General features: G+C 39.6%; 1 pseudogene; it reads right to left on the bottom strand.

Annotated features, from left to right (window-relative positions):
* LOC105502738 overlaps positions 1-13,297 on the bottom strand; it is a 36,080-nt pseudogene extending 22,783 nt beyond the window's left edge.
* Between the last annotated feature and the right edge of the window lie 674 nt (positions 13,298-13,971).

Genomic DNA, 13,971 nt, shown 5'->3' with positions numbered 1-13,971 from the left:
AAGGACTGGATCTTCAGTTACAGTAACATGGAGAGTCAGGAAGATAAGAGGGGACTGGGAAGAGCTAGCCAGGGTGTCAGGGGAACCAAGAGAGTGGTATCAGAGAAGCCAAAGGAAGAGTGTGTAGTCAATGATGTCAGATGCTGAAAGATGGCAAGTTCTTAGACCAGAAATGAGTCCACTGATTTGCCAGTCTGTGGTCCCTGGTGACCTTTGGCAGTCACAGTTTCAGAGTTGTTGGTGGTGATGGCTGGGGGCAGAACTTAGAAAGCAGTGGGCTGAGTAAAGAAATGAAAGAAGAGACAGATCTCATCTGTCTGTGTTCTTTAAGATGTGGTAGTCTGTTGCAGTACAGTGGAACTGCTAGGAAAGTGCTGCTTCTAGCAAGCATATTATATATGCCGGTGGCTCCGTTTCAGCTTGTGGTCAACTAAGATCTTCTGACATTTTTTTAAACCTTGGCAAGCCAGGGTCTTTCTATCTGAAATGTGCATAATTGATTATTTTTAAAAATTTTAATGCAGGCCTTTAACATTTATCCCTTTCAAACAGCACCTTATTAGTGTAAGCCAAATTTTCCAAAGATATTCTAAAGCTAATTTCATCATTGTTTACTTTATAGTCCTGCCTAGGACCCTACTTTTGAAGATGCCTGGTTCTCTTCCTTAGAAACTAGGGATGGTGGTATTCCTGTTACTATAACACTCGTGCATGGAAAACTAGATTGAGCTCAATTTCATTCCTGGGAAACAACAACTTTCTTAGCTGAAATATAAACTCTAACTGGAAAGCAACTGACCAGAGGTTTTTTAAGAATTGCATTTTGAAATAGTAAGTGAACGCAAATCAAAAGACATGTACTATTTAATGTGCTTGATTGATTTCAAAATTCCAAATCCTCAAAGCTAAAAACTGTCATCATAATGTACTTAGTTAATGGGTGACTGTATTTTTAGAAAATCTTTTGACAAAAGGCTAGAAAAAGACTTAAATGTGTAAACCAGGATATTTTCTTGCCTGAGTATCCCATTAATTGAAATTTTATACTTTACACCTTTTTTTTTCTAAGTTTTGCAAAGGACTATGAAATTGTGGTCCCTGTGAGGCAGATGGGCTGTTTTTATTTCACTTCCAAGAAGATCAAGGTATAAGGTACCTATTTCCTCAGATGTCATCAACCCAGAGAATATAATGGTGCCCTTTTGATTTTCCACCCAGGCCTTTTGGCATGACTTTCCCAGCACTCACATCAGATATCTTCATTCACCATTTAAAAAGAAGAGTTATGTCTCAAGGAGAAAAATCTAGGTAGGAACAGATAGAAACAGTTTTACATACAGCTCAGCTAATTGTGTGAAGTTAGTGGTCATGAAACTGTGGGACTCTGAATGTTGGTTACACCAAGGCGCAATGTGGGCAGAAGATGCTTCCTCCAGGCAGCTTGGGCAAACTGTTTAGTGCAACACCCTTGCTGTGTAGGCTTATTTTAGCAGAAACAGTGACCTCGAACTCATCAGCTCATTTTGTGTTCAATACAAAATCTGAACCTGGACCTGAGAAGATGCGTACCTGTGTCCCCAGCCGCCCCTTTGGTGTGCTGCCAGAAAATGTTTACTCAGAGCAGCAGCTGAAGTCTGTTTGGGAACCTGCAGCCTGTGTATATCCGATGAGTGACCAAGATGCTTGGGTGGGTGCTGACTCATTTAAGAACAACTGATTTAGAGAGCTGCTGGGGCGTGGGTGTCAGTGTGCTGTGGTTCATTTTCCAGCATGCTACCAGAAAAGCGCTGGATGGAAGTGGCAAATGATGAAGTCAGAACACAGTTACTGTACTCTTCAGAATATAGATAGCAATTTCTTTTCTAAATCTGTCTTTTAGGATGCCCTAGTCATTAGCATCTGGATTTGGCAATAGTTTAGAAATATGTAAACATAGCTGTATTTAATGAGCACTTACCACATGCTCGGCATTTTGCTAAATGTTTTATAGGTGTTAAATCATTTAGTCCTTACAGCCACACTCCAAGTCATCTGTTCTCATCTGTCATCATGGCCACCTTGCAGTTGGCGACAACTGAGGCTTGGGGATATGTAACTAGCTTAAAGATACCAGAGTATCCGTGGCAGAGCATGATATAAATCCAGGTCTGACTCAGTGTCACACTCAATATGACTCAAGTCTATATTGTTAACCTGTTAAATGTTACTGAAGTTTTGGTGCTATTTAAATCGAAATAAATGGGTTGTGCTTAATGCTCAGTAAATATAATTTCTATACCACTTTCTGATTTTTTTTGTATATGCATATATACAAAATAAAAGATGAGAGTTTGTCCATTTAACCTGAAAAGGTGCACTCAATTGTGATTAGGTATAGGAAGATGGTGCAACGATCTTTTTACATGTGATGGATTCTTAAGTCTTTTTAATTCTTTCAGGTGGCTAATCTCTGCTCATGGATATGTCAAACAACACTTCTTTCTCCAGCAGGCAAGAGGCAGGTCTGGGTGGGACACTCTGGGCTGGGCTGGGACTAGCTTCTGGAAACACCCAGGGATCCGTTAAGGCACAGCCTAAGTCAGGGTCCTGGGGCCATTGAGAACTCTCCACGGTTAAGAAGGGGGGATTCCTGAGGGTAAGTTAGTGACTACAATGGCATACATCAGTATTTCAGACATACATTTAATCATCTGTAACAACTTTTGTTGACCCTGTCTTAAGGTCATTTGAATCTTTTTCCAGAAGCCTATTGCTCTTGGCAATCTGAGGGGTGGGACAGTTAGAGACAAAAGTCTTTGACCCATATGTCTCAGACCTCATCAGCATGACTATAAAATAGAGACATTTATTTATTTATTTTGTAATTGCCTAAATTATGAAACTGTGTACTCTCCTCCTTTGCTTGCCCAAATGTTAAAAACTGGCACCCCCTGCCTCAACTGTTCTCTCAGTATTCCGAGACATCTCAGTGCCAGGTTTCACTGTTGCTCCCTCCTCCACTCCCCAGGTCTCTGTCTTCCTCTGCACTGTCACGACCTTCAGGGTTGGGCTGCTGTGATCATCCCTGCCACCTTCCAGAGACCACTCTCATACCCTCTGCTTGATCTCAGGAAATAGACCTCTGCACTCCTGTTTTTCAGCTTGTCTGAACCGTAGGACAGGCCCTTCCATAATTCCCCATAATACAACTGAGACCAACCACATAAGTACAGGCATACTTTGTTTTATTGTGCTTTGCTTTCCTGTGTTTTGCAGACATGGTGGTTTTTACTAATTGAAGGTTTGTGGTAGCCTTATATCCACCTAGTCTATTGGTTCTGTTTTTCCAACAGCATACGCTCACTTTGTATCTCTGTGCCACATTTTGATAATTCTCATAAGATTTCAAACTTTTTCATTATTATTATATCTGTTGTGGTGATCTGTAATCAGTGATCTTTGATGTCACTATTGTAATTGTTTTGGAGCGTGGTGATCCGTGCCCGTGTAAGACAGAGATCTTAATCAATAAATGTTGTGTGTGTTTATCTACCAACTGACTCCAGCAACCAGCTGTTCCCTATTTTTCTCCCTCTTCTTGAGCCTCCCTATTCTATGGGACACAACAATATTAAAATCAGGCCAATTAATCACCCTACAATGTCCTGTAAATGTTCAAGTGAAAGGAAGAGTTTCTCCCTTTAAATCAAAAGCTAGAAATGATTAAGCTTAGTGAGAAAGGCATATCCAAAGCCGAGATGGTCTGAAAACCAGTCCTCTTGACCAAACAGCCAAGCGGTGAATGCAAAGGAAAAATTCTTGAGGGAAATTAAAAATGTGACATCAATGAACACAATAATGATAAGAAAGTAAAACAATCTTATTGCTGGTACGAAGAAAGTTTTCTGGCTAGAAATCTGGATAGAAGACCAAACCAGCCACAACATTCTCTTAAGCCAAAGTCTAAACCAGAGCAAGGTTCTAACTCTCTTCAATTCTATGAAGGCTGAGAGAGGTGAAGAAGCTACAGAAGAAAAGTTTGAAGGAAGCAGTTGGTTCATGAGATTTAAGGAAAGAAGCTGTCTCTATAACATAAAAGTGCAAGGTGAAGCTGCATGTACTGATGGAGAGGTTGCAGCAAGTTATGCAAAAGATCTAGCTAAGTTCAATGTTGAAGGTGGCTACACTAAACAATGGATTTTAAATGCAGATGAAATAGCCTTATATTGGAAGAATATGCCATCTAGGAGCTTCACAGTCAGAGACGAGAAGTCAAGGCCTGGTTTCAAAGCTTTAAAGGACAGATTGACTCTCTTGTTAGAGGGGCTAATGCAGCTTGTGACTTTAAGTTGAAACCCATGCTCAATTATCCTTCCCAAAGTCTTAAAGTCTTTAAGAATTATGTTAAGTCGGCTAGGCTTACCCTCAGGAATCCCCCCTTCTTAACCATGGAGAGTTCTCAATGGCCCCAGGACCCTGACTTAGGCTGTGCCTTAACGGATCCCTGGGTGTTTCCAGGAGCTAGTCCCAGCCCAGCCCAGAGTGTCCCACCCAGACCTGCCTCTTGCCTGCTGGAGAAAGAAGTGTTGTTTGACATATCCATGACATATGTTAAGTTGCCTGTCTGCTGACATCTGTAATCTCAGCACTTTGGGAGGCTGAGGCAGGCGGATCACAAGGTCAGGAGATCGAGACCATCCTGGCTAACACGGCGAAACCCCGTCTCTACTAAAAAATACAAAAAAAATTAGCCGGGCATGGTAGTGGGGTGCCTGTAGTCCCAGTTACTTGGGAGGCTGAGGCAGGAGAATGGCATGAACCCAGGAGGCAGAGCTTGCAGTGAGCCGAGTTCGTGCCACTATACTCCAGCCTGGGGACAGTGTAAGTCTCTTGTCTCAAAAAAAAAAAAAAAAAAAAGAATTATGTTAAATCTACTCTGCCTGTGCTCTATCAATGGAACAACAAAACCTGGATAACAGCACATCTGTTTACAGCATGGTTTACTGAATATTTTAAGCCCACTGTTGAGACCTACAGCTCAGAAAAAAATATTTCTTTCAAAATGTCACTTCTCATTGACAATGTACCTAGTCACCCAAGAGCTCATGCCTGCTCTGTTAGGCTTTATTCTGCAGCCCATGGATCAAGGAGTAATTTCAACTTTCAGGTTGTATTATTTAAGACATAAATTTTAAAAGCCTATAGCTGCTTTAGATAGTGATTCCATGACTAGATCTGGGAAAAGTAAACTGAAAATCACCCAGAAAAAATTCACAATTCTGGCTGCCATTAAGAACTTTCATGATTCATGAGAGGAGTTTAAAATATAAACATTAATAGGAGTTTGGAAGAAGTTAATTCCAACCCTCACGGATGACTTTGAGGGATTCAAGACTTTAGTGGAGAAAGTAACTGCACATGTGGTGGAAGTAACAAAAGAAGCAGAAGTGGAGCCTGAAGTTACGAGGGAATTGCTGCAACCTCCTGATAAAATTTGAATATGTGAAGAGTTGCTTCTTAGAGATGAACAGAGAAGGTGATTTCTTGAGGTGAAATCTACTGTTAGTGAAGATGCTGTGAATACTGTTGAAATGATGGCAAAGGATTTAGAATATTACATAAACTTAGTTGATAGAGCAGTGGCAGGATTTGAGAGGATTGGATCCAATTTTGAAAGAATTTCTACCATGGGTAATATGCTATCAAGCAGTGTTGCATGCCACAGAGAAATCTTTTGTGAGACGAAGAGTCAGTCAATACAGCAAAGCACATTGTTGTCTTATTTTAACAAATTCCCATAGCCACCGCAACCTTCCACAATCACCATCCTGATCAGCTGGTAGCCATCAACATCTAGGCAAGACCCTCCTGCAGCAAAAACTATTACAACTTGCTGAAGGCTCAGATAACCATTTTCGATTTTTAGCAATAAAATATCTTTTATGTTTTTGAGACAGGGTCTCACTCCGTCACCTGGACTAGAGTGCAGTGACATGATCAGAGTTTACTGTAATTTCAAACTCCTGGGCTCAAGCAATCCCCTTGCCACATTCTCCCAATCATCTAGGTCTAGAGGTGCGTGCCATCATGCCCAGCTAATGTTTAAATTTTTTTGGTAGAGACTGGGTCTTGCTATGTTGCCCAGGCTGGTCTTGAACTCCTGGCTTCAAGTGATTCTCCAACCTCTGCCTCTCAAAGTGCTAGGATTATAGGCATGAGCCACCAAGGCTAACCGGTGAAGTATTTTTAAATTAAGATATGTACATTGTTTTTTAGACATAATATTATTGCATACGTAATAGACTATAGTACAGTGTAAACATAACTTCTGTATGCACTGGGAAACCAAAAAATTTCTGTAACTCACTTTATTGTGATATTTGCTTTATTGCGGTGATCTGGAATGAAACCCACAGCATCTTTGAGGTATGCCCATTTTAGAATTGAAATCACCCCTGTTCTAACTGTGGCTTTTCTTACTTTGAAGTGATTTCAAAATCACTTGGCTCCCAGTGGTCCTCAACCTAGGCAAAGTCTAGTCATCCCCAATCACCCTACTTATAAGAAAAGAACCAAGTCTTATGAGGAAACCTTGTAAAATTTCCCCGGGTCCTAGAGATGGGAAACAGACTTCTCCATATACTAACGCCCACTGCTGGAATTGCATTCTCTATACTGGAATTGCCTGTCTGTAATGACAGACTGGAAGTATAAACATTCTTCAGGAAAAACTCTACCTTTCTTTGCAGGGGTGTAGGTTTAACCTCCAGCTCCCTCGAGTCATCAGAACACTCAAGTCAGACGTTAATGCTTCCTGGCATCTGGCCATTCCTCTCAAACAAAGTTTTCAGTGGGACTCTTTACACTTAGCTTGGGTTACGGGGCATCAGACCCTGGGAGAGTGTTGGTCTTTCCTTCAGGATGTGCAAGTCTGTACTTCCTTGTGGAAGTCTCTTCCTCCCAACTCCTCAGCTTCTACAAAGAGCTCAAACATTGATATACCCATTTTGCAAGGAGGTCCGCATAGGTTGTAGGTTAAATAGAGCAGACAAAATGTTCACTGGGAACAAAACATTTCTCTTTCTGAAACATAATTCATGAGAATAGAGGTTTATCAAGACTTTCCTAGTTGACTTGATTATATGGCATCCAGTGTCTCATTCTGAAGTGATTTGCACACAGATGGTACTCAGTAAATACGGAGTGAACAAAGGACGCATAAACATTAGGGATGTTTCACTGCATTCTAGTCTTTTCCAAAAAAGGTGAGCAGATGTTTGCTTTCTACTTGCATAACAGCAGAGCCCCTCTCAAGCATGTTTTCTTTCTCCTTTTCCCAGAACAAAGGGACTGTCTGCCACGAAGATAAATCCAAATCTCTAGTGTAGAAGACAGAGCAGCTTGCTAATTTTAAAATGGTAATTTTCCTCATTTATTTCAGACATTCACATTTACTAATATTTCTTATTGTTTTAATGTAGTTGAAGTGAAAAAATAGTGGGTGCGGAACTGTGAGACCTGAATTCGAATCCTGGTTTCATACTTTCATAGCTCGGTGATACTGGAGGAGTTATAATCTCTCTGACAGTTTTCTTATCATAAACAGGAATCGTTATAAGATGAAAACCAAATGAAAATGAGTATATGTTATTACTTGGGAAGAATAAAATGCATTAAAGATGCAAATTAGAGTTTTGTATTATTGTTGTTGTCGTTATTACTCAAATTTCCACCCATTTTAGAGCTTTCAACTTCACCATATTTTGAGACACATTGCTCAAGGAAGAATGAAATGGAAGACTAGCAATCTCTATTTCCTCTTTCTAACTTCCATTCCTTGTGCGTTCTTTATCCCAAAGGTGTTAGAAAAGGTAGTTGACATTCCTTTTCTCAACTAAACAGCTTCTTATTGAGCAGTTACTGTGGGCTGGATACTATTCGAGGTGTTGGGGTGGGGAAATGTAAAGATAATAGAAACTGTTGTGGACTATGGGGGTTATGATCCAGCTCAGAAGACAGACTTTAACCATATAATTATGTAATTAACTAATTGCAATTGAGATAAATGCTCTGAAAGAAAAGAACCAACACACATAATCTCTGTTCACTAGCCTGGTCAGGCATAGCCACTGCCCCTCTCCCTCAGCATGGGGTCTGACAGTACCCTCTGCAGTAGTCTTTGGGAGGTGCCCTCAGTCTCTTTTGTCACCTGGGCTGCTACCATCAGCTTGTGTGGCAGAGGCTCTGAGGAGCTCCTCCTGGTGGTAGCCCCCATTGAACCTCTGGTGTCTGTCTCCATTAAAAATGGCTACTGGTTTCTTTGGAATTTGGATCACTATATGTTTCCTATTCTGCTCAAAGTGAATTAGTTCCTGAACCTTCCAGCAGCATCTATGAGTCTGGAAAAGGTTTTAAAGAGCTTGCTTAAAGCCCTCTTCTGTTGCATTGGGGATGTCTGCCAGTGTAACACATTACTGTCTGTAGTGTCTTGATTTAGGAAAAAATTAAGTATATATATAAAACTCATAGCTGAAGAATTCACAGTGACAGAAACCTCCTGGGTGGAAATGCTGAATTCTGCTTCAGAGAATATATTAATAAAATGATAACATAATTGTCAATGTCTTTTTTTAGGCTCTAACACTTGTGTATTTCTTTCACTGTTTTGCTTTCCACCTCTTCAAATTATGATGAGAATTATGAAGCTCATCTGTAAACAAAATTTCATAGCTCTTCTAAAAATATCAGTGAAGAAGAAATTGATCCTTTGATCTCCTGCCTTATTTTTTCTTTCTTTCACCCAGTAAGTTTCATTTTATCAAGGGAGAAATAGGAAGAGAGATGCTGACTCACTGATAAAACTTCTGGAGCTCCAGGGACCAATGAATGAGACTTTACATCTATTTGCATGGCTTTTCAAATTAGACCAGAAGTAAAATTATGTGTTTTGAATTTATCATTGTATATAAGAGTTTTGTAGTTTACACTGAATGTTTTGGGAAAAGAATAATTAAAATAATGTGTGCTATCACTTATTACTAATGAATGGTTAGTTTATTCAAAGAAAAAGATGAAAAGATCAATACACAGGTGACAATCATATTTACTATACTGTTTACTCCATTTTTCCCTCATACTCCATTTTTCCCTCATATATTGGATTTTCTTCAGTTATGAGTTTTACATATATACTTATTTTTTCCTAAATCTTGATTTGCAATGTAAATATCAATCCCATAATTAACAAACGAATATTTCCCTCCATTTAAAAATATTTTAAATTTTTATTTCTATTTTGTTTGTAGAGACAGAGTCTTGCTGCGTTGGCCAGGCTGGTCTCAAACTCCTGACCTCCGGCAATCCTCCTGCCTCTGCCTTCCAAAGTGCTGGCATTATAGGCATCAGTCACTGTGCCTGGACTTTTCTCAGTTTTGTTGTCAGATTCGTGTAGTCTGAATTATTAGTTTATCAAGGAAGTCAATAAGAATTTTAAGAACTCATTTCTGATAAAAGTTAATTTTTGAGATATAAGAAGTTTGATCAGCTAAGGTCAAACTAATGGCTAATGGTAGAAGTCAGACGGTTTCAGAGAGTTGCAGATTCTGAGACCAGATGTAATATTATAGACATAGCTATTTTCTCCTCAACAATTGAATGTTAAACTACCAACAGAATTCTAATCTCATATTGGGCAATCAAACACACAGGGCTGGTCAAGAACTGATTAAGGGCTTGTTTTCTGAGACAGACAATCAGACAGCAGCAAACCTCCCACCCACCCCAATTTATTATAGTCCTTACTGTTCTATTACAACAAAGCCTTAACAATCCCCACCTTGTTTATATTTTCATATATATATGCAAATCTCAAGTTACAGCTTTCGCGTGATTTTCAATGTGACAACATCTTAGACTCTTTTCTTTTTGGGAACTCTGAACAGGTCAACCCACTTGATGTAATGATGTAATACCCGTTATGTTTAGTAAAGGAAATATTCTTTTCATTGTGAGACTTTTATATGTTTCCCCATGATCATCTAATTTCTTTTTTATTATCATCCATAATTCTTTCTTCACTGTTTTAATTCTTTTTATTTTGATTTTTGGGAGTTTTCTCTGATTACTATCTTGTGTGACATACTTCATTGAATGCATGAACATTGAGCGGATTTGCCAGCACAGAGAGGTTCTGCTTCTTTCAGAGCCACCTTTGTCGGGGGACGAGCCAGTCAGGAGTTTGACTTTCTGATTGTCACATAGCTACTGAAAGGATTTCTGATCCTTGCAATTTTCATATTTTTGTGTTTCATCCACTTCAGTTAGTTTCTCTTCTCCAGTATTCTCTACTTTCTTTTATTTTTTAACCAACTTCTTTCCTTTACTTGCCTCTTTGCATCTGAAGCAATCTATCAATTAAAGAATGCCTGCCTTCCTTCTCTGAGTTACGATCCTCAAGGCTGGATTAGTTTCTTAAACCAGCTAAAATCTGCTATGTTCATTTTTATCTACACTAGACCTCTAGGTTCTCCTTGGAGCTGAAATTCCATCATTTGATAAGTATTTAAATGGAAATACTTCATGCCAGGCACATGGTGGGAATCAAACAGAAAAGTTCCCATATCCTCACAGGGCCTGTGTTCTGACAAGGGAGCCAGACGATAAACAGCATGTGTAAATGTGTGCTGTAATGGTAGATAGTGACAACAGTTGGGAAGAACAATTGAGCAGATTGATGTAAGGGGGAGAGAAGGTGGAGGCAAAGGCTATCTGAAGAGGTGACCTTTGGGCAGCGGCTGCATGAGCGGGAAGGCAGACATTCAAACATCTCAGGGCAGAGAATTCCAAATGTGAGAACAGCAAAGTCTCTGAGCAAGGATGTGCTGAGAGTGTTTGGGAACAGCAAGGAGGCCAGTGTCTGTAGGGTTGTGATAGGGAACATGAAAGGAAATTGGGTTCCAGAAGGAGCTGGGGGCCAAATCCTGCCCTCAATGAGCACTGTAGGGGGAAAAATAAGGAAGACTTTAAAAATAAAAACCAGAAGCACTTTTTCTTACAGTGCAATACATCATCTGGAACAATATAAGTGGTGCTTACTTTGTCTTACTTACTTATGTTACTGAGTATTTAAAAAGAGAAGTAACCCAGTAGCCTGGGCATAAGTGAGGAAGGCTTCCTGGGAGAGGATGGCCTTGAGCTGTTCTCATACACTCATTTTCTCAGCTTGCATTTTTTGAGTGCAAAATACATACCAGGCCTTTGCTAGGTGTTGGAGATATGTGATGGGCAAAACAGACCCATTCCTGCCCCCATGAACTTACAGTCCTTTGGGGGAAAGGTAAAGCAAAGAATTACACAACTAAATATACAATTACAAACTGAAAAATGCTCTAAAAGTATGATGGACCATAGGGTGCTGGAAAGACTAAGATAGGCACCTAAGATAGTCTGGGGAAGGAGCATGTTCTAGGGGAAGGTGATACACAGGAAGTGACCAGATGACAGGGAGCTGGCCAGGCAGGAGGTGTGCAGAGTTGTCTGAACAGGGGCAGCAGACTGTGGGGTGGTCCTGGGTAGAATAGGAAGCTTATTTGGGGACCTGAAATGCAGCCAGTGTGGTTGAGCATAGTGAAGGTAAATTGGAAAGGTGGAGAAGGTCTTTTCACAATGTAGATGCATCCAGAGCATGTGGGACTTTGGATTTTGGATTTTATCCTTAAAATACTGGGATGCAACAAAAGGTTTTAAGTAGGTGAGTGACATGATCAGACTGATGATTTAAGATGCTCATGCTTCAAGCTGTGCAGGGAAAGGTATTGGAAGAGGTCAAAAGAAGAATCAGAGGACTAGGTTGGAGGGCTGCAGGAGGTCAGGATAGCATGATGCTGGCTTCGACTGGAGTGGTCACAGTGGAGACCGAGAGCAAGGGCAGACATATCTCTGAGGTATGTTTATCAGGTAGACCCTGGGAAGCACATGGACTTTTAATTTATCTATGCTGTGAAAAATTAGAAATACGAAGAAAACAAGAGTCACCAGCTTACGATCTCTTAAATTAGAACAATGAAATATACACTGGCCAGGAAACCAGGCCATCTCACTGGAGAGCTTACATGTCAGTAGTAATTATCTTTTATTCTTGGAAAGTCTTTGGGAGTCTGATTTGCTACTTTCATACAAATTCCAAAATAATAATGAACTTATTAGTAGAATAAATAGTATACCTACTGTACGCTAGGAACAGCTGTAGGTTTGGTTTGGGGACACAGTGAATAGTCAGACCTCCTTCCTCAAAGAGCTCCAATTCTGACAAAACTTAAATTTCTGTGTACCTTTTAAGAAATGTATAACTTTAGCCAAAAGATGATAAGTAAGAGCGACGTGTTTCTTAAATATATTGGTTTGATATAGGAAAGTATAAAATAATACTTTCTGAATTTTTATGAGAAAACTTCAAAACTTCCATTAGAAAATACTTTAAAGGAAATCAATTAATAGGCAAACAACTTACTGGGAAAGCGTTTGCCATCAAAATAACCAAAGAATAATTTTATTACTATAAAAAGATATTGTAGAAATCATTAAATAAAGCAAGATCCCCCAATAGAAAAAATGCACTAAAAGTATAAATACTTTAAAAATAGGTAATACAAATGGCTTCTAGATATGAAAAAATTGACCTCTGTAGTAATAAAAGAAACACAAGGTGATTCAATCAGACATTATCTGTCCCTGTAACTGCAAAGATTTCTGTTTTTCAATCATGATACTTAGTGGTAGGTGGGTGTGGCAGAGCCAGTGTGAATTGACACGGCTTTTCTGGAAAGCTGTTTGGCAGTATACATGAGCCTTAAAATGTTAAATCCTTGTACTTAATGCTATTTTTAGGGGTATACTCTAAAATCATCATTGATAAAGATTTATATACATAAAAGTGGATAAAGGGTTCTAGACAGGACATAGATATTGAGCTTAGGAGATCAGAAAATTAATTCTGTGACCTGCCTCACAATATGAGTTTTCAGAACTTCCAGAGATCTGATTTTGACTATATTGTGAATGGATTGAATGGCCTTAGCAAAGATCTACAGCATCTGAGTTGGAGTCTCCATCCATTTCCTGGTTGGGAGACTACATTGTACTGATTTAGTGCTACAGCAGAACTGCAGAGCTTAGAGTTTCCTTATACTCCTGCCTCAGAGAGCTGCTGGAGGTTTCTTGTAGCCCAGAGATTGGATCAGAGCCTTGACATACCTGCTAGGAGCTCTCTGACGCCATCTCCAGTCCACTCCTCTCTCTCGGTCTTGCCTTCCACCTCCATTCTAGATGTTAAGTTTCAACACACACACACCACACTTGGTGGAGAGGAAGACTGAAATAAAGACATCAGTGAGTTTTGAATCAATAATAATAGCTGCAATGCTTATGTAGTGCATATGTCAGGCAGTGCATTTTATTTATAGTAACAAATTTCATCCTCACAATAGCAATAAATAAAATAATAATATAAGGTAGATACTATTATGATTCCCATTTTACAGATGAGGAAACTGAGGCATAGTGACTTGGCCAAGGTTATACTAACAGAGTATGGCAGAGCTGGGATTTGAATCTAAGCAACCTGGATCTAGAATTTGGCCTTTAAATCACCGTATCATCCTGCCTTTTTAATTAATTGCTGAAAATTCATGTCCTGACTTTCCCACTTACCAACTGGGTAACTAGGAAAGGCACTGAACATCTCAGATACTGGGTTTCTTATTGTGAAACAGATACAGTAATACCCACCACACTGAGTGCTGTGATAGTGGAATGAAATGATGTGTGTGAAGTTCTTGACACCTAATACACATGGAAATACGGTATTATGATTCATAAGCATATTTTAATACATGTGAGTTTGTACATTGACTTTGCCGCAATATTTAACTGCCATTGAAAAATGACTTGCAAAGACAAAGCTGTGCTGGCCTGAAACATTTTGAGGCCCATTTC

The sequence above is a fragment of the Colobus angolensis genome, unplaced genomic scaffold (genome assembly GCF_000951035.1).
Source record: "Colobus angolensis palliatus isolate OR3802 unplaced genomic scaffold, Cang.pa_1.0 Scaffold80, whole genome shotgun sequence".
NCBI lineage: Eukaryota > Metazoa > Chordata > Mammalia > Primates > Cercopithecidae > Colobus > Colobus angolensis.
Note: the sequence above shows the minus strand (reverse complement) of the source record. Positions and strands in the feature narration are given on the sequence as shown.